The 19,789-nt window shown below is 34.7% G+C and overlaps 1 long non-coding RNA gene across 8 annotated transcripts in view; it reads right to left on the reverse strand.

Moving 5' to 3' along the window:
• The window catches only part of LOC107181659, a 73,588-nt gene that overhangs the window by 3,527 nt on the left and 50,272 nt on the right, over positions 1 to 19,789 (reverse strand). For 4 of the 8 annotated variants that reach the window (XR_001512346.1, XR_001512349.1, XR_001512350.1 and 1 more), the window contains exons 7-8: positions 13,037 to 13,160; positions 11,706 to 11,852 (exon numbers count right to left, since the gene is read on the reverse strand). This is a non-coding gene — a long non-coding RNA (uncharacterized LOC107181659). Of the gene's footprint in view, positions 1 to 11,705; positions 11,853 to 12,854; positions 12,889 to 13,036; positions 13,161 to 19,789 lie in introns of those variants that run through there. The other 4 variants (XR_001512348.1, XR_001512347.1, XR_001512352.1 and 1 more) reach the window with 2 other exon arrangements.

Consider the following 19,789-nt stretch of genomic DNA (forward strand, 5'->3'; position numbering starts at 1 on the left):
TGAAAGAGAAGCTTAATGCTTCTAAGAAACATCCTCCTTCAGTTGGCCCCTGGTTCTGCCACCCTCCCTCAGAGATCTCCTAACACATGGGCCATCCAGCAAAGTTAAAAGATGGTCAAGATATGGGTTTTCTGCTCCCCCAAGATATGGATTTTCCAAAGGTAGGCAAATTGACTTTAAGACAATATTTAACACTGTGTAGTTTCCTACATTAATGTTCTTAAAAGAACTAGAGACCTTTTTTCTCTATTACTCAGATCAATTGGGTTGGGTGAGTAGAGTATCCATTTATCAAAGGAGATTTTAATCCTTGAAAACAAGAAACTGATGACAATTAATATGCATTATATGTTAGCATTTTTAAAAACTTCCCATGATAGGTGTTGACCTGATTTTGAAACACTACGATAGAATCTATGTGGGAATTAGAGGACTGGTTCCCCCTGGTATTGTCTAAAGTCTAGACTCTAAACCAATGTATGAGATGAAATTTCCTTTTTATGAAATTCAGAGACAGGTAAAAGTAATAGTGGCTGCCTTTGACAGAGAAGGATTGATTGGAAAGGGAAATAAGGGCTGTTTGGGGTGATAGAAAATGTCCGTATACAGAAAAAAAAAACAACAACAACTTTGTGTTTGGGTTCCCGGGAGATTTTAATGCATGATCAGATTTGAAAGTCACAGTTATGAAGAGAATACCTTGGTCAAGCAGGTGACTAGGAATCACAGAAACAAAGTAAACAAAAGGAATAACAAAACCATTGTGTGTAGGACTGTTTGGTCAAGTTTAATTATTTAGGCAGAAAGTGCTAAAACCAGTGCTATACACATTTTAGAGCTCATCAAAATATCTGGGAAAATGTTAAAAGGGTGTGTCCCTGGTTTCCTCACGCAATGATCCTGACTGATTTAGTAAGCATGAGGATTGCTGCCTTTTGTGATTGTGAGGTTGCAAATATATTGATTTAAACCTTTATTATAGCTCAGGCTCTGCCCCAAATGAAATTGCAAGCTTTAAAAGATATTTGATGCTTTTCTGATATTGAATACATGGATAATAACTACCAGAAGTTCAGAAATTAAGATATGTATACTATCGAATACATACATATTTCATTTTTCTGTGTATTGATTTATTTACATGTTTCACCTGTCATGTGGGAGTTGTGAAAAGTACATTTGTCTGAAACAAAGAGAGTTCACAGAGTAGAGAATTTAACTGTCTTAATATGACACTTGCAATAATTACCAGAACTAAAGACTACTGTCTCACATATCCACTAGAAATCTGTTAATATTGCAAATATAATTTAGTTATTTAAAGCTTTTAACAATATACTGGAAAATTGTTATTGAATTTTATACTCAACCAGTTCATTTCTAATGCTTTTCTAATTGGTTCCTTTTAAAAAATATTTTTTTATTGATTTCAGAGAGGAAAGGAGAAGGGGAGAGGGATACAGACATCAGTGATGAGAGAGAATCATTGATCAGCTGCCTCCTGCACGCCTCACATTGGGGATCGAGCCCACAACCCAGGCGTGTGCCTTGACAGGGAATCCAACTGTGATCTGCTGGGTCATAGGTGGACACCTAACCACTGAGCCATACTGGCTGGGCTCCTAATTGGTTTTTAAAAACCATGTGATTATTTTTAAAATGCTCCTACTATTTAACAGTAATAAATCCCTTAGATATCCCACTTTTTAACAGTGGCGCAGCATTTACTACTTAGAGTAAAACTATAAGTCAGAAGAAAACAGTTCGATAATCTCAAATCCATTTTGAAATGAGAAGTTGTTCTTAATGTACTTCTCGGTGCATGTGCGCCTCTAGGTTCATTTGTCTGTGTTCTATCTCACCGACTTTCATTCCGAGAGCTTCAAAATGCAGGTACTTTATTAATTACTCATTTTAGAGCCTAAAGGAGTACTAATCTTCAATTCTGAACAATTAATAGAGAGAGAAAAAGGAGTCATGCAAGACATGTTTAAAATGCTCATAAATGTAGGACACAAAACAAATTTGTTCCTTTAGTGTAAACCTGGTAGTGCTTCCTCTGTAGGTCTTTGTGGTCTCTGCTCTTCTGAAATAGCAGGAAATGTTTTAACAATTAGAGTGAGCAAATTGTAAAGGGAAATATGGTAGTGAGTTACCAGCCGGGTCCTTAAATAAAACATTCCTTTCCTAATGTAGTCCTGATGCCGCTCCGTCTTCTATTAGTCTGGGCCACTGCACTGCCATAGGCAAGAATCAAATATACAGTAGTTTGATAGTGGGAATGCATGCAGCAATAGAACAAAAGCACAATTATGATAGGAGCAAAGAAGGCATGAACTGCATTTACCTTTAGGCATCTTTTTAGTTTCCCTTGAACAAATTAAAATGCAGACTAATTTCAGTGATGTGTGTTTGTCTCATTTGCATTCTTTACAAAAGTTCTAACTTGTCTAAAATCAGATATTATTTTTATTTATTGTACCAAGCTTAGAAAAAGAAATGTTGGTGCATAAGTTACCCCTTTGTTTTTAATTCTGGAGGAAAATAAGTGTATGTATTTGAAAAAAAAAAAAAAAAGCTCAATGAATAGAAAGAAGGTTCAGGGAATATATATTTTTTAAATTTCTAGTAAAAATTAATATAAATAATATAAAATTAGTTTTCATATTAAGGTGAATTAATTCTTCAAAGTTTCATTCCATGTAAGACCTTAAGAATTTATTTTCTATGGTATCCCCCTATATCTACCATATATAAATAGTGATATTATACATGGTTTTAGATGAACAAGCCAAAGACTTAATCCAAAACTTTTAGTTGAGGTATTTTTGCAAAATATTGGAGGAATTTAATTGTAGGAATGCATACGATCCCCTTTGAAAGTTATTCTATATGGTGCTCTTAGATAGTAGATTTCATTAAGAACATTTTTAATCCTTGATAAAATGTAATGTGTTATTTTGACTGACAATTATTATGAGAGAGAGAGGGAGAAAGAAAGATTGAGAGAAAGAATGTGCGAGTATACAGAAAGATCAAAAGTTAGTAGTGAACTTGAATTCAAATATGCCTCATACTCACATCCCATTATAGAGTATTTGTTAAAACCTGAGCCTGGAGTCAAATTTCACTGGTTTAAGGTTGTTCTCCATCATTTCACTAACTCTGTGACCTCCAGCAAATGTTTATATTACTAGGGCTCAATTCTTTAATTTAAAAAATCTAGAATAATAATATGATCTATTTTATTGGATGTATTAGGTGGGTATGAGAGAATTATTCTAAAACATTACATAATGTATTTGCTTTCATATCATAGCCAGTCAATGTTCAATTACTTAAGAGCAAGAAATTATGCATTTTGTACTATCAAATCTACCACACTCTTCTCCAGCCTTCATTTTAAATTATTTTTCTAATTTGAGCATATTAACCATTTTCTTTCTTCCTCAGGTATTTTTATCACTAGGCTGCTTTTTCTCCATAACCCTGTTTCTTTATTATCAGTAGCATAAATTAAGTACTAATATTTATTTTTTATTGCTAATTACAAATGTGTATTCTGTTTTAATTTCTACTTTTTAACTCTTTGAATCCATGGCACTTTGCACCATTCCAGGCATATATTTTGCACTAAATAAATATTTATTACTAGTAATAGGTATGTGATCATAGTAATATATGTGTGATGATAATGCTTTAGACTGAGCATTACATTTATACGGTGTCTCAAATATACCATTCAGAATGCTAATATGTTTTAAAGATTTTAGTTATAGGGACTTTCTAGACACATATAAATAATTTGATTAGGAGTAGGGCATATGTATCTCTGGAGAGACAGCTACTTTGGACCATTTACCTGAAACACATAACTGTATTCATCAGCAAACAGTGAATTTATCGAGAGTTAAGGGTGCATTTAAAATAGTGTTAGAAAAAAAGAATGAAATAAAAAGTACATTAGAAGTTTAACCAATCTGACTCCAAGATCTGAACTTATTCTACATGTGGAATCCATCAGGCTGACTTTAGTGGCACTTGCAAACTTCCCTTTTCTATAACTGTTCCTCATTAAACTTGGAGGGATCGAGGATAACTTTTTTTTCAGTAACTTATGACATTTGTGTCTATTTGCAACAGTTGTAAAAATACAGTATGACCAGGAAACATCATAAAACACTCATAAACCCTTCTAAAGGCAGCCAGAGAACTAGAGTTTCCACAGCAGTTAATGATACAAATGTGAGTGAATTATCCCTCGGCAGTGGCTGTGTGAAATCTGTGAACTATGTAATGCATTTTAGCAAATATTTAGGCATAAAAATACAAACAGAACAGTTTTGTATAAAACAAAACCTATATAAAAGAAAATTCCTCAACTGCTCTGTCAACCTCAAGAATGAATTACTGTGGGAGAAAGATCCATTTTACTGTAGAATATCTGTTCTTATCACATTATTTTAAAATGTAATGTTCTCTGAGAGGTTATAATTTACTTCTTAAAACCAATGACTTCAGTTTATTATAGGTAGAAAGTGAACTGTTTTCCATATGGAAAATGCAGAGTAATATTCTACAAATGGACAATTTCAGAAGAAAATGAAAATACAAGAAATATATGTTTATAAAATTGCTGATACATGGGTATATGCATATATCACCTTATTTTAATTTTATTATAAATGATACATACATATTATAACTTTTTAAAATAATATCTGAAGCATTTTGGTGCTATGAGAATTCACATTTTATAGTTCCTTGCAATACTCCATGTGGCCATAATTCCAAAGTAATGTTAGCAAAGAACTTTTGACAGCCAATTGATAGTGCTGGCTGAATTCAATTTATTATTATTTTTTTTTGTGAGTTCCTGATAGGTCTTTGCCATTATTAGAATATGTGAGACCTGTTCTTTCCAAACCATAGAAGAAGCATCTTAGAGTTGGATTTCCATCACAAGACTGATCTTTTTCCCAGAAACTTGACTATTGGGAAGATTAAAAAGACATGAAGTTTTAATAGTTATACTACCTGTTTGAATCATTCCAAGACTAAAAAGAATTAAAATCATGTCACATTCTAGGTTAGCTTGGCATAAGCAGCACATTTCCCACTGTTATTATTAGCTGAATCTCTTGGGGATGCCTCTTTCTGGAATTCAGAGAGTGTTCAAGCCCAATGATGAAACTCTTTTGGCACAGAGAAGCTCCCTAGTTCTAATCAGAAAATGGAAGAAAAAAAACACACAAAAGGATGGTGATGATAACTTGGAATGGCCACTAGCCAGACTACACTTGTTCTGGAAGATTCCGTTCCCAAGAGATTCAGAAAAATGAAATATTAGAGGGAGATTTAAGCATACTGTCAACACCATCTGGCAGTCTGCTAAACATAGCAATAGTAGTATGATCAGTCTCAGTGATAGGACAGCAAGATAAAATAGGCACTTGAGGACAATGGCCCTGATACAGAGTTATGGACAATGAAATACATTTAGTTGACCCATATCCTCTTCACAACTCCCACACCCAACAAATGCTTAGTCTCTGAGCTTACACCTCTATCACTGATGATTTTAAGATGTGAATTGTAGAGTCAAAGGGAACAAACAGAGCAGTGTAATAGAGATGGAAATTTCCCAGAAGTGACAAGTATAGGAAAAAATAAAAGACAAAAAGGATAATAATGCTAATTTCTCTTATTTTCCTAAATAGGAGTTACTCAATGTAGAGATGACATATTTTCCCATGATTACTTCATCACAAATATTTAGATCAACAGATATATTTAATACACACACAACACATAGCCCTACATACATGTATCTGTGTCACTTGAGTTTTAAAATTTGATTTTATTGAAAAAAATGAATGAGAAAACTAATTGAAAATGAGGATGCACATAATCCAAATGTCCTCTGTAAACTTGGTTTCTTTGTTCAGGCACCAGCAATATAGAGTATTGACATTAGGGAATGTAAACACATTCATGACACTTACATCATTATGTCACATGCTGTTAATCACCTAGCATGCTGTGAAATCTGCTAACCTGTTATAAAATACACACATTTTCTTATTTGGAAATGTTTCAACTTATTGCCTTTCTTTCTAAAAATGACCTGAAATTGATGTTTTCAAGACATGGCTAAACATTTCTAACATCAGTCACAGAGGAACACCATAATTGTGTACATGCTCACTTATTAGTGCATCCATTTAATAACTTTCTGCTTGCCTATATGGTGTACCTTCAAACTGGTTGTAAACTGGGAGCTCTAGTAGAATGGACTAAGAACGTTCTCTACCCTGATTAATCAAAAATGTGTTGAACATTTCAAAGACAAAGAGGCAATGAGCAGGTTGTCAATGGGGAGATCTGTGTTGTAGATTTTGCTAATAATAGCTTGCATGCCACTCTTTGTTGTTGTTGTTTAAAAAATTATTGTTTAAAGTATTACATATAGTATTACATATTCCTCCTTTCCCCCCTACCCCACATTGACCTCTCCCCGGCCACTCCCACCCCCAGCACTATGAAGTGAAAATAGGATAACAGCTAAGATATTTTAATAGCTCTGAAGGTTGTTTATTTTCTTGATTCTTTGTGTTATTTCCCTAGAGTCATCTTGTTTCTAAACTTTGAAACATGAAAGTGCCCAAGGAAATCGTTTAGATGGATGTTATGTTTGCAATATCCTGATATTCAAAAGCAGGTTTGATGTGACCAGGGCACTGCCAGTGGTTGGCAAACTCATTAGTCAACAGAGCCAAATATCAACAGTACAACGATTGAAATTTCTTTTGAGAGCCAACATTTTTAAACTTAAACTATATAGGTAGGTACACTGTTAATAACTTAATTAGGGTACTCCTAAGGCTTAGGAAGAGCCACACTCAAGGGGCCAAAGAGTCGCATGTGGCTCGTGAGCCGCAGTTTGCCGACCATGGCACCATTCCTCTTATCTTTCTAGCTTTCCTGAGCTACTATAGAAAGTATATAATAAGGGTGATGTCTGATGATATCCTATTGAATGAAATGAGTTCTCACCCACATCCTCAATCTCATCCTCACCCCCACTCCCTCTGCCTCTTTATTTATTATATGAAAAAAACATATGCTTATTCTCATGCCAACTCAAATACCATATTTTCTTTGAAGTCTTTTCTAACTTTCCTAGGCAAAGTAATCTCACTCCCTAATCTTCCCATGGCATTTTGTGCATAAATATTGCAACACTTATTACATGGTCTTGTTGATTTTAGATCTGTTTCTTTGACTAATTTATGGCTACCCAATGGCATGGTTAGTCCCTTTTATCTCTCTCTCTTTTTTTTTTTCTTTTAAGTCTTGGGAAACTTGCAACAAGAAAGTGCTACATAAATGCTCGTTAGTCTCCTATTTTAGATATTAAAGCCGTTTCTTTTCCCAACCACTATTTACTTAAATACTCTTTAATAAAAATGCAGTGGAATAAGATGGTTGGTTTTAAACACCATTTTGTGTTTAGTGGGACAGTGGCAATGAAGCACTCAGAGACTGGGGCACAGCCTTCTTACTTTTAAAAACTGTGTTCCATGGGATTTCAGGAAATGGTGTAAATGATATATGAGTCAGTCTCCTATTTGATGCCTCTTCTGCTTTTTTCTTCTATGATTACTTCTATCTGGGATGGAAAATTGAAAATATAAGGAAGTAGGAGATCACATAACTTTATTTTGGCATAAAGAGAGAATTTCCTTTTGGGAACAGAATGTTTAAAGGCAATATTTGTGTTTCTTTGTCTCCAACAGGCTAATTCTGCCCTGTACTGACCCAGGTGGGGTGACAGACTCCATTACTTGGATATAAGCCATTCGTCCTAGGATGATGAGTAGCGAAAGAAAGTAATTAAATAAACAATATCAACTTATATTTAAAGCCTATATTACAACTTAATTAGAGGAGAAACTTTGTGATATATACTTGAAAGACAATTGAAGAAGCACATAAAGACATTGAAACTATTTTAAGTCAATTAAAGAAATTCATTTGTCAAATTTACTGTTCTCAATAAACTGCCTCTTAAAAAAAGGGAATAAAAATTTGCGAAGTATAATTTTTAAAATTAAAAAAATTAATATGAAAAGGTAATATGATTTCAGTAAAATGTACTATAATTGTCCTTAAGTTATATCTCAGGTATGATGGCAAAACCGTGGTATAGATATTTTCACATCCCTTTTATAACAGCATAGATATATAAGTAGTATAAATTTGAAGAAATCCAAAAGGATTATTGTAATATTTAACTGTTATTTTGATAAGCTTTTATTGTATTTTATGCAGGATCTAGGGTCCTATTGTGAATACCTTTTTAAAAAATGCTCTTTAGTTTTTGTCTAACCTGAGTGTATACATTTGAACTATTTAATAGGAGCTTAAATTAACTTCTTAAATGCAGTAAGTGGGGTTGATATCCTTTTAAGGTTTTAATTTAGGAAGAACACACACATATTGATGGAGAAAGCAAATAAAAAATAATAGCAATGGGTAGAAAATTAACTCAGTTGAAAAAAGTATGTAGAGCATTTTATTTTATAAAGAAAGACAAAGTAATAAGGGAAGTTAAAAAGTTATTGTATACTATTTCTTCATTAACAAATGGGAGAAAGACAGAATAACATGGTTTAAACTGAATAAATCACGTTTAAATGGGAATAACATTAACACATGTCCCTGGGCAGAAATACTCACAAATGCCCTCTTGCCCCCCATGAGAATAAAAGTCATTTTGAGGTCATTCCATACTACCTGAATAGATGGAGCATATTTGCTGGAATCAATGCTTCCCTGTGTAGGTAAATTTAAACCCTCGATGTAGTGGATAGCATGCAGGGCCAGGTCAGACAGATTTGCTTACAAAGCATCTCCTGCTACTTACTACCCAAGTGAACTCTAGAAAGACACATATTGAATATGTGTCCTTACTATATTTTTAAAAGTTATCTTTATTATTGAAACTATTACAGATATTCTTTTTTCCCCCCATTGACCCCTTCTAGCCCACACCCATGCCCCTTCCTCAGGCCTTCACCACACTGTTGTCTGTGTTCCTTTTTTCCCCCCATTGACCCCTTCTAGCCCATACCCATGTCCCTTCCTCAGGCCTTCACCACACTGTTGTCTGTGTCTATGGGTTATGCATATATACATATATTTACTTTGGTTAATCTCTTCCTGTGTCATTATTTTTAACTGTAAAATATGAACAGTCATTCTTTAAAATCGGGGCTTGGTTAAAGATAAAGTGAGATTAAATGAGATATACAATATAAACCATTTCAGATTCTCATAAATCACTAGCCTTCTGCCTAACCCCCTCTGGTGTCTCCTGAGACATAAAACTTTAACCATTTAAATTGATTTAGGACCTTTTGTTTCTATCAGAGCAGTAAGATAAAAAAAAAATCCCTTTAGAAACAACTGAAAAAGCTAGATAATATGTGAGAAAAATCTGTTTTAAACCATCTGAGGGCTCCTGAGACAGCCAGAGTTTAGAGGTTAAGACCATAGAGCGGAGAAAACTGTTAAGAGATGAGTCCATATTCTTCAACTGATTTCTCATCGCAGCATTGGTGATTTCTGGTGCAGGGCCAATATTTAAGAATCCAGGCACAGTGTAAAGATCCAGCAGACATTCCCTCTATGTTGTTGACCTGGCTTACAGAAAGCAGAAAATTTGAAACATCAAGATATATACCACATGAGTGCCCATTGTTCTGGGGGGGAAAAGAACTATAACAAAGTGTGTAAAGTATCAACTCTTTTTTCTTTCTTTCTTTTTTTTTCCTGAGGCACTTTGAATTCTTAAGCTTCACAAAGCTAGAGGCTAAGATGTCAACCAAAAAGCCACTGAAAGCACAGTCAGGCTTTCCTCTGTTTCATGGTTAGACTAATTTGTCATTCAGGAACTCCTGGGAAGAAAAAGGTCTTAGTCTACTTCTCAGTCCTTCAACCGAGAAGCCTCGCAGGCTATACCTCAGCAGCAATGCATAGTTTAGCCTATACTGAAAGAATGCACCTAGACTCAAATAAATTCAGTGTCCGTTTAAATTCAGGTGATGTTCCCGTATCCCCATTTTGGAGAAGCACACTTCCAAAGAAAGATAGTATTAGTGTAATTCAGAGATGCTTCACTTTTTGACACATGGAAACTAGCATCCCATCAAGAATAACCAGGCATTTCACAAAATAAAAGGGACCAAGTGGAGAGTGAAAATAAATAAATAAATTTAAAAAATGCAACCCATTTATTACACAGATTTGATGTTATGAAACACAGATTTGAAAGTGTAATTAATACAACCAAAATACAGATGGCAAGATGATATTTCTAAACAAATTAGTCTGAAAAGAGCTTTCCTGTAATCTTTCTATGTTGTTTCCTAAATTTATAACAGGCTGACCTTATCCTAACAAATGTATTATTTCAAATATGCTGAGGTTAAAAAATTATGAGAAAACCAGCAAATAAAAATTTGAGAATCATACAATGGAGTCCATGAAATTAAGAACTAAATAGATGATGTTCTTAGGAAAACTAAATTACAATTAGAGGGCTGTCATTAAATGATAAAAAGCGTGCCCTGCTGGCATGGGTCAGCAGTTGAACATGGACCTATAAGCCAGGAAGTCACCGTATGAACCAGTAGGGGGTGTGTAGGAGTCAGTGGAGCAATGATTCTCATCATTGATGTTTCTATCTCGCCCCTCCCTTCTTCTCTGCAATATATATATATAATGTTGAAAATATTACAGATGCGTTATATATTTTAAATTTAACTTTGTGTTTTTTAATAATAGAAAACAAAGGTAATCTATCAGTTTTTTTGTAAGAGTATACTTAAATTAACCCCAAAGTTAATGGTACCAATGGACAGTATTTGGAATATATTTAGACATTGGGTACTTTAAAATATGAAATGCAGCCAATATTTCTCTACTCTCCTCTGTAATTCTTTTCTTAGAGTTAGTTCAATTTGACACTTAGCATTAACATTTCAGGTTACAAAATATAAATATATGAAAGTAAACATAAACACAATACAAGACTTGGTATAAAACGATGTATTCCAAAAATATATCACTATCAAAAAGAAAGTGCTGGAGGGAGACCTACTGCATGAAATATACAATACATTGCATCATTGTGGAATTTCTCCCAGATGCATCTCGGTAAGATACTTACTTTATCTTTGCTTCCCACTACTTCTCTTTCCTTAAGAAATGCAAAGCCCTTAATGTTTTTGGTCCTTGTAAAAGTCATGTTTTCCTCTTATACTCTCTGCTTTGCCTCCCTCCAGGAGTCTCTAATTTAGTATAACTTACTAGGGAACATATACATGAATGTAGGAGCTAACTCTGGAAATGCAGCCAGATCAGTGCTTAAAGCACATCAAAGTGACCAGGTAATGAGATATCCCCCCGCCCCCATGATAAATGCCCTTATGGCCTGAAATATCAATGAGATATCAACCACTTCTTTGGACCCTGCTGACTCTGATCTAATGCTTGAAAGACTAAACTTTGCACAGCATTTTCTAGATCTAGAGCAGTGTTATTAAAGAGGGATTTGCCTTAATATTTTTAATTACATAATTGATGATACCCCACTCATTCCATACAAAACATTACTTCTACTTAAAGCTAGAACTTACTGAGTTTACATATCCTTTTGTTCACTGTAGACATCTTACCAACAGATACTACTGTCTTAGAAGATTGAGCTTTCATTTGAACCTTATTAACAAGAAAGGACTTAGAACGTTCTGTTTGGTAAATAGAAAACTATCGACATCTTCCATCTGGAAAACAAACCAAGGCAGATACTGATTATTTTTAAATGAGTTTCATAAAAGATAGTACATTAGTCAGGGTTATCCAGAGAAATAGAATTTAAAGAATATAGACATAGATATATAGAAAGTTTATTATGTTGGGTTGGCTCCTATGATTATATAGGCTGCTAAGTTCTACCATTTTCCATCTGCACCTGAATGTCCAGGAAAACAAGTATAGCTCTAGTCTCCAAGGCCTGAGAACCAGAAGTGTTAGCTAAAGCAGAAAGCAATTCTGTCTTCCTCTGTCTTTTTGTTCTACTGATGCCCTCAATTGATTGGTTGGTGTCTACTGGAATTGGTGAAGGTGATCTTTATTCAGTCTACCAATTCAAATGCCAATCTCTTTCAGAAACACTCAGCAACACACCCACAAATCATGTTTTATCATCTACCTGGGCACCCTTTGCATAATCAAGTTGATGCATAAAATTAAACATCATATTCAAAAAGTTTGAAATTTGCTTTTACTATATATATTTTGGGGGGCATGGAGGAATTTAATATTCAAGAATAAAACTTTCCACAGGATAGTGATAGCTTGAGAGACATGGAAATGAAAGCATCTATAATAATAAAAGTGTAATATGCTAATTAGACCAGGCAGCCAAACGACCTTCTGGACATCCTTCTGGGTGACCTTCCAGATGACCAAACTATGACACCCAAAGTGGGTGTGATGCAGTTGGTTGGGGCCCCGGCTGTCACCCCATGATCACCCTGCAGAAGGAGGCGCAGGCCACCAGCCAGCAGGGAGATTGATCAATTGAGGGGCTCCACAATTGCCCCAAAGAGAGAGGCTCAGGCCACTGACCAGCAGGCTGTGACAGGTGGGCCGGGCCTCCCTCTGCAAGGGCGATCCATCAAGGAACCCCAGCTGGGTGGGCGGGGCCCATCTCTTTGGGGTGGTTGATCGTACGGTTTCCAGACTGGGAGAGGGCACAGGCCGGCTGAGGGGCACCCCTCCAGTGCACGAATTTTGTGCACCGGCCTCTAGTGATATCTATAAAACAACAAATAAAAATACTACTGAGGTTGTAGGTGGGAGAGGTAGTTATGAAAAATAGCACATCCAAGAATAAAAATAATTACTTAACGTTTAACCTGTTAAAACATTTGAACACAGAGCAAGAACATGTGGCAGTGTTTACCTGAAGCAGAAAAGCAGAGCCTCACCTTATCCAAAATGAGTCCAAGCAAATATCTCTAACCTCCTTTTAGATCTTGGTAGGATTTTGTTTGTTTATTTGTTTGATACAGGATGCATTCTTGGCACTGCATGAGGTAAGGATAAATTTAAAAATATGTAGTTAAAGAATCATATTAAATAAAAAAGCTAAATGTTAAAGGATTAATTCTTGCTTGAAAGAAAAAAAAACACTAATTCTTATTTTCTAATTTGACAGTAAAATTTTTGTCCTTTAAAAGTGGTGTGTCTTTAGATGATCTTAAGGTTAAATAAATCTAATAAGTCATTCATACTGAAATAATAAGCACTGCACATGGTATGTTCATTGCTAATGGGACCAAGATTTATTTTGAAATTATTTTTCCAGCTTATTAATACTATCATGTAAAGTTTAGAAAAATATGAGTAGTTATAATTATTTTGGAATATAACTGATCAAGTCCTGCTAACATAAATCCAAAAGAGTTATCATTGCATATTCAAGGAACTAAATGCTTAACAAAACTTAGTATGTTAATGTAATCTCTTCTTACTTTTCTCCCTTAAATGTTGGTAGATATATTACATACAAATGACCACAATTTTCTTATTCTTTACCTACTTCCTAGGGGATAGTGCTTGTTAAATATATCATATACTTTCTTTTATAAACTTGCATGTTAGATATATTACCAATACCTCTGGGGTGAATAAAAGCTCTGCTGATCAAATGTAAAAATCCACAGCTGCTCTTCCATAGCCCCCAGTTTTCTCATATTTTTTCTGTTATTGTTAAGTCTAATTGTTTGCACATTAGCTTTTAATATAAAACTAGCCAGATACAGAAAAGTAAGACTTAGTAATAATGGTTGGATTTATAAGCCCTTCAAGAGCCAAGGAACTCTATGGCATTCACAGTCCCAAAACTGTGTAAATGTGGATTCTGGGAATGTTAGCAGGTCATGTAGCAAGTTGATGGCAAATCTAGATGACAATGGCAATTTAAATGTCTATAATGTTTTACAATTCTCCGATACTTTCCCAAAATTGTGTCACTATATTCTCACTATAACTCAAGGAAATAAGTAGTACAAGCATTATATCTTCATCTTTTCTCTTTTTATAGAAGAGTAATTTTGGGAATAGAAGGCCCATAAGACTTTACCAAAATCACAAGGTTAGTAAGAAAATTAACCAGTAGAAAACTTGGGAATAATTTCCTTGAGAATAGTCAATATTCCTTTCAAATAATTTCTGAATACCACTATGGGTCAAACATTATTTTAAGAATTACTGTAATGACTAAAACAGACTAGATGTCTGTTCCTTTATATTTTAGGGAGGAAGATACATAGTAAACACACTGATAATAGAATATGTATTAATTTTTCTTATAGCAATAAATGTTATAAAAATTAAAATACAGTAATGGGGTAGATCGTGACAGTGACAAAGGTGATAGAATGATCAGAGACAAATTCCCTGCTAAGCTAACAAAGGCATAATGAACTAAATGATGAAAATAAACAAGTGATTGCAAAATTTGTCCGAAGAGCTTCTAGGCAGAGGGAACAGCATTTGTACTGGAGAAGGATGTTTTGATATCAATTGGACAATGTGGCCTCAGACCACTGAGTTAGTGGGAGAGTAGAAAATATGAGGTCAGAAAGTCTGCAGATGGTTCAGGTAAGTGCTTAGGGTTCTTTAAAAAGTGTGTTCAAGAGTCATTGCAGGTTTCTGTAGGAAGGGGTGCATTTAAAGAGGCTGTCTTAACTGCTATTTCACGTTTTTTTCTAAAACATAATTTGCATATCTATAATAATAAAAGCATAATATGCAAATCAACCCAACAGCGGAACAGCAGGACGACCGTCCAGATCACCATGCTATGACAGCACTGGTGCCGAGACAGCCAAGGCAGGTGAGATGTGATTGGTTGGGGGGTCTCCATCAACCCACAATCACCCCAAAGAGGGAGGTCCAGACCACCCACTGCCGGGCGATCAATTGGAGGGGGTTGGCTCCTCCGTGATCGATCAGCCAGTAGAGGGAGGCCCAGTCCACCGGCTGAGGGATTGATTAATGGGCGGGACTCCACCATCGCCCCAAAGAGGGAGGCCCAGGCCATTTCTGCAGGGCGAATGATTGCGGAGGGAGATGTGAGGGGGCGGGGAGAGTGGGCTCCGTGGAACCAGGGAAGAGTGGTATGTGGTGGCGGAAGCAAGCAGCTCCAGGCCAAGTTGGGTGCGGGCAGGGGGCAGGGCCCCAGGCTGCAGCTGGGGCTGCGAAAGCCTACCCTTAAACAAATATCGTGCATCAGGCCTCTAGTTATTTTATAAAATCAAAACACATTGTATTTATTATTTATTATTTATTGAATTTATTGTGGTGACATTGGTTAATAAAATTATATAGGTTTCAGTTATACAATTTACATTACATCATCTGTCTATTGTATTTTGTGTTCACCATCCAAGTCAACAGTATCATCTTCAGGATCAGTTCTACATTCAAATCTTATCTGCACCTTTATATGCCATGCAAAGTTATAGATTCCATTTTTCATTAGGAACATGCATAAATATTGAGTATCTTAGAAGACTAGTACAAAGCATGAATTTATGACATATCTATCAGACAACTGTATATCTATTTTAATGAAGTCCCATTACCAGTTTAGAAAAATTCTGTTAAAATTATGTTTCACCTGCCCTGGCCAGCATTACTCAGTGGTTAGAGTGTCTGCCTGCACATCAGAGGATCGTGAGCTTGATTTCCAGTGAAGGGTATCTGGTTGCTTGTTCATCTCCAGCCTTGGTCGGGATTGAGGTGTGTGTTGGAGGCAACCAATCGATGTATCTGTCTCAATGATGTTTCTCTCTCTCCTGTCTCTCTTTCTTCCCTGCCCTCCCCCCCATTCCACTCTTTCTAAAAATCAATGGAAAAATATTGGGTGAGGTTTAACAAAATAAAAAAAATTATGTTTTACTAGTTAAATATAGGTCTTGCCCAAAATAATATATAACGATTAACTACCCTGAAAGTTTATTTTTTTAAAATAGATGTACATGCCAAAACCGGTTTGGCTCAGTGGATAGAGTGTCGTCTTGCGGACTGAAAGGTCCCGGGTTCGATTCCGGTCAAAGGCATGTACCTGGGTTGCGGGCACGTCCCCAGTGGGAGATGTGCAGGAGGCACCTGATCAATGTTTCTCTCTCATCGATGTTTCTAACTCTCTATCTCTCTCCCTTCCTCTCTGTAAAAAATCAATAAAATATATTAAAAAAATAGATGTACAAAAATAAACTACACAAAATTTTTCTTTATATTATGGTCTTTAAACTTTAAATGCAATGAAAAGTTTTATGCTGTAGAAAAGACAAATTTATAGCAGAAGACAATAACATATGGATACATCCTGAAGAGCAAAGGTAATAACACTTATTACATATGCAAATTGTCCAAGAGAAAATATGGCACTTATTTAGATTGTCAGTAGATTTGGTTATAAACTGATATACACTTGGATGTTTTTAAAAGGTTGTTAATAAAGAACTGGTGAGAGATGATATCAGTGGGAGGTAGCATTTATAAAAGGTTTTAGAAGATAATGGTAAAAGTACTGGACCTAAAATTAGGGTTTTTTACAACTTTTAAATGTCAATGAGGATTCTAAACTTTATCCACAATGTTCTGTAAAATATTGGTTCCCTTTCTAAATTTTTCCTCTCATAAAAAAATGTAAAAATAACCTTCTTTAAAAAAAGGAAAAAAGATAACTCTCCAAAATCAATAGCAGCAAAGAGATATCTTAGAAGATGTATAGCATTCTTAAGGTCTAAAATAGTATAGACAAATGCAGATTTATATTAGAAGGTAAAGACAAATAATTTTTAGGAGTACAAATATTTATGAGCCCAGATGAGCTAAATTCCATAATGAGAATCATTAATCAAAGAAAAAAATCATAGGCTGTATACAAAAGATAGCTTTATTTTATATAACATGTTTCATATAAACTGCATTTCAAAAATATTTTACAGTTAAATTACATAAGACCTTGAACAGTACATCTGTATTATGTGTGATAAAGAGTATAGAAGCATGTAAATACATTCATTTGCAACTAAGTTAAACATTCAACTATAGAGCCAAGAGATAAGGAAGAAGGAAAGTAAGAATTACAGACAAAAGTAGGAAATATAAGGGAGACATTTTGTATACTACCTACAGCTAAAGAAAAGATGCCTATAAATGCTCAAAGATAGGAAACTGTGGACAGAGGACTGAAAAAGTAATAATAAAAATGCAAATAATAATAAAAAAGAAAATAATAATAGCTTCTAATGATAGGTTTTCAATAACGTACTGGGCAATTCTAGGAAGTTGGTTCAAACGTCAGCACATCCATTTATTATCAAAGACATTGCAATGACAAAGGTCAAAAGAGAACATCTCTGCAATTAGATTCACAGATTTGTGGAACAGGAATTCAAACCAGGATGCTGAAACAAATTTGAGGTCTATTGAATTTTGGAGGAATTGGCTGAAAGCTCAGTATTTGTGGGGTAAAATCAGGTATTTGAGAATTATTGATTCCTTAAAGACTCATCTGTATCACTTGTCACATGGCCCACTTCATCTTTACTCCAGCAAAAAACTAGTCATACTAGTTTTTCTCATACTTTATATATATATGTTTGTGTGTGTATAAATAACCTTTGTGTGTGTGTGATAAACCAGATAAAACTGTTTTTACTATTTTTTTTTCTTAGAAAACTCTATTTTTAAAGGGTTCATATAAATAGGTTAGGCTCACCTGGATAACATCCCTATGTTAAAAAGGATTTATTAATAATTTCAATCACAACTGGAAATCTCTTGCCATGTAACAGCACAATCACAGTAATAATGACCAAGGGGCAGAGGATATGGGGCCATCTAGATTTTTGCTTGCCATTATTCTATTCTTGCCTCTGCCCTAAACTATTTGCACAGCCAAAATTATAATTTTTAAATAAAACATATGCACCCTTCTCCTGACTCAGTTTTTAATTTATTATCTCCCAATCATTGTATACTCTTCCCAGCTTCACTTAACCAGTTGACAGCAGCCTGACAGTGACCATTGTTTGTCTTTCAATACTTTGTTCTGGTGGCTGTCTATAATGAGCTGTCTAAATAGTAAGTATAATAGTATAGTAAAAGCCAGTATTTGTTTCAGTAAACACATAGTGATTACCCTCTAAAGCACTGTTCTAAGTCTTATGAAAAGCAGAAAGACAACATAGATGTGCCTTTCAAGAGTTTAGACTCTAGAATAATGAAGGGAATTAGACATGTCATGAAATAGAAGTTACATCTTAGTTATAAACAGAACCAAGGTCTAGTTTCAGGCAATGGGCATGTCTGTTTACACAGGATGCCTTCTCAGATTTAGCCATTTATTTATTTTTGATTTGTGGTGGTAGAGATTTCTGAAATGATATTTATTAGAGATGTAATAGAATAAGCAAAGTAATATGAATGTGCACTACTGTTCTCAAAAAGAAAAATGTCAAATGATCTTACACATCCATTGTAGATATTCATTTGAAAACGGTGAATCTAATTCTTTGAATATGTTTCTCATAAATGCTATGTAGTCAACAACTGCAGTTAAATAAGATGATACCATAACACATGATATATTATATATTATAATTTAAAACATCTGTTTTAAGAGTAAGCAGTTATAAAACAAGCTATTCACCTCTTCATTTTAAATAAATAGAACCATTGCCCTGGCCAGGTAGCTTAGTTGGTTAGACCATCATCCCAATAAGCTAAAGTTGAGGGTTCCTTGGTCAGTGTGCATACAAGAAGCAACCAATGGATGCATAAATAAGTGGACAACAAATCCCTTTCTCTGTCTCTCTCTCTCTCTCTCTCTCTCTCTTTCCTCTCAAAACCAGTGAATAAATTTCAAAAATACTAAAATAAATAAAAGATATAATAATTCACATGTTCATAATTAACAAACAATAATTACTTTTTGTAAGCTTTTATTATAAGGTCAAGCTACTAAAAATAATAAACAAAAATTGCTGTGTTCAATTTCCTAGCTGTTATATATAATTTCCAATATTTTTCATTGAATTCAACATAAAATAGGACAAACTCTATTGTGATTGACAGTTTTAAATTGAACACAAGAACTACACTTACTCACAAAAGATGCTCTTAAAACTGTTGCTAAATAGATACATGTAATTCAGAGATTTAGTCTTTGAGTGCTTATTCCTCTCGGTCATTTCTGTTCATTCTTAAATTAAGGGGTAAAAATGTTAGCAAAGTTGGTTCTTGAGCATAGTTATTTGAGAGACAAAATTTAGTTTGTATTCATTCAGTAAGTGTCAACTAGGCTTGTTACCATATACTTCTTTCATGGCCATGAACTTTATCATGAATGTAGGTGCTTCCTTTTAAAGGAAGTGGTATGACTACCATAGTTAAATTCTTTGAAGCCTTCAGAAAATGATTATCATGTGCAGAAAAATGCTTTTGTAATAGTGTGTAGTATAATGGAAAAGAGAACCATTGTTCCTAATGAGCTCAGACTATAACATAACCTTCCCCCCATTTGTGCTCTTCTAGTATGTTGGTTTATCCTCATATTAGAAACTAGTGGCCCAGTGCATGAAATTTGTGCACGAGTGAGGGGGTGTACCTCAGCCCGGCCTGCACCTTCTCCAAT

This window comes from Myotis davidii, unplaced genomic scaffold (genome assembly GCF_000327345.1).
Source record: "Myotis davidii unplaced genomic scaffold, ASM32734v1 scaffold309, whole genome shotgun sequence".
NCBI lineage: Eukaryota > Metazoa > Chordata > Mammalia > Chiroptera > Vespertilionidae > Myotis > Myotis davidii.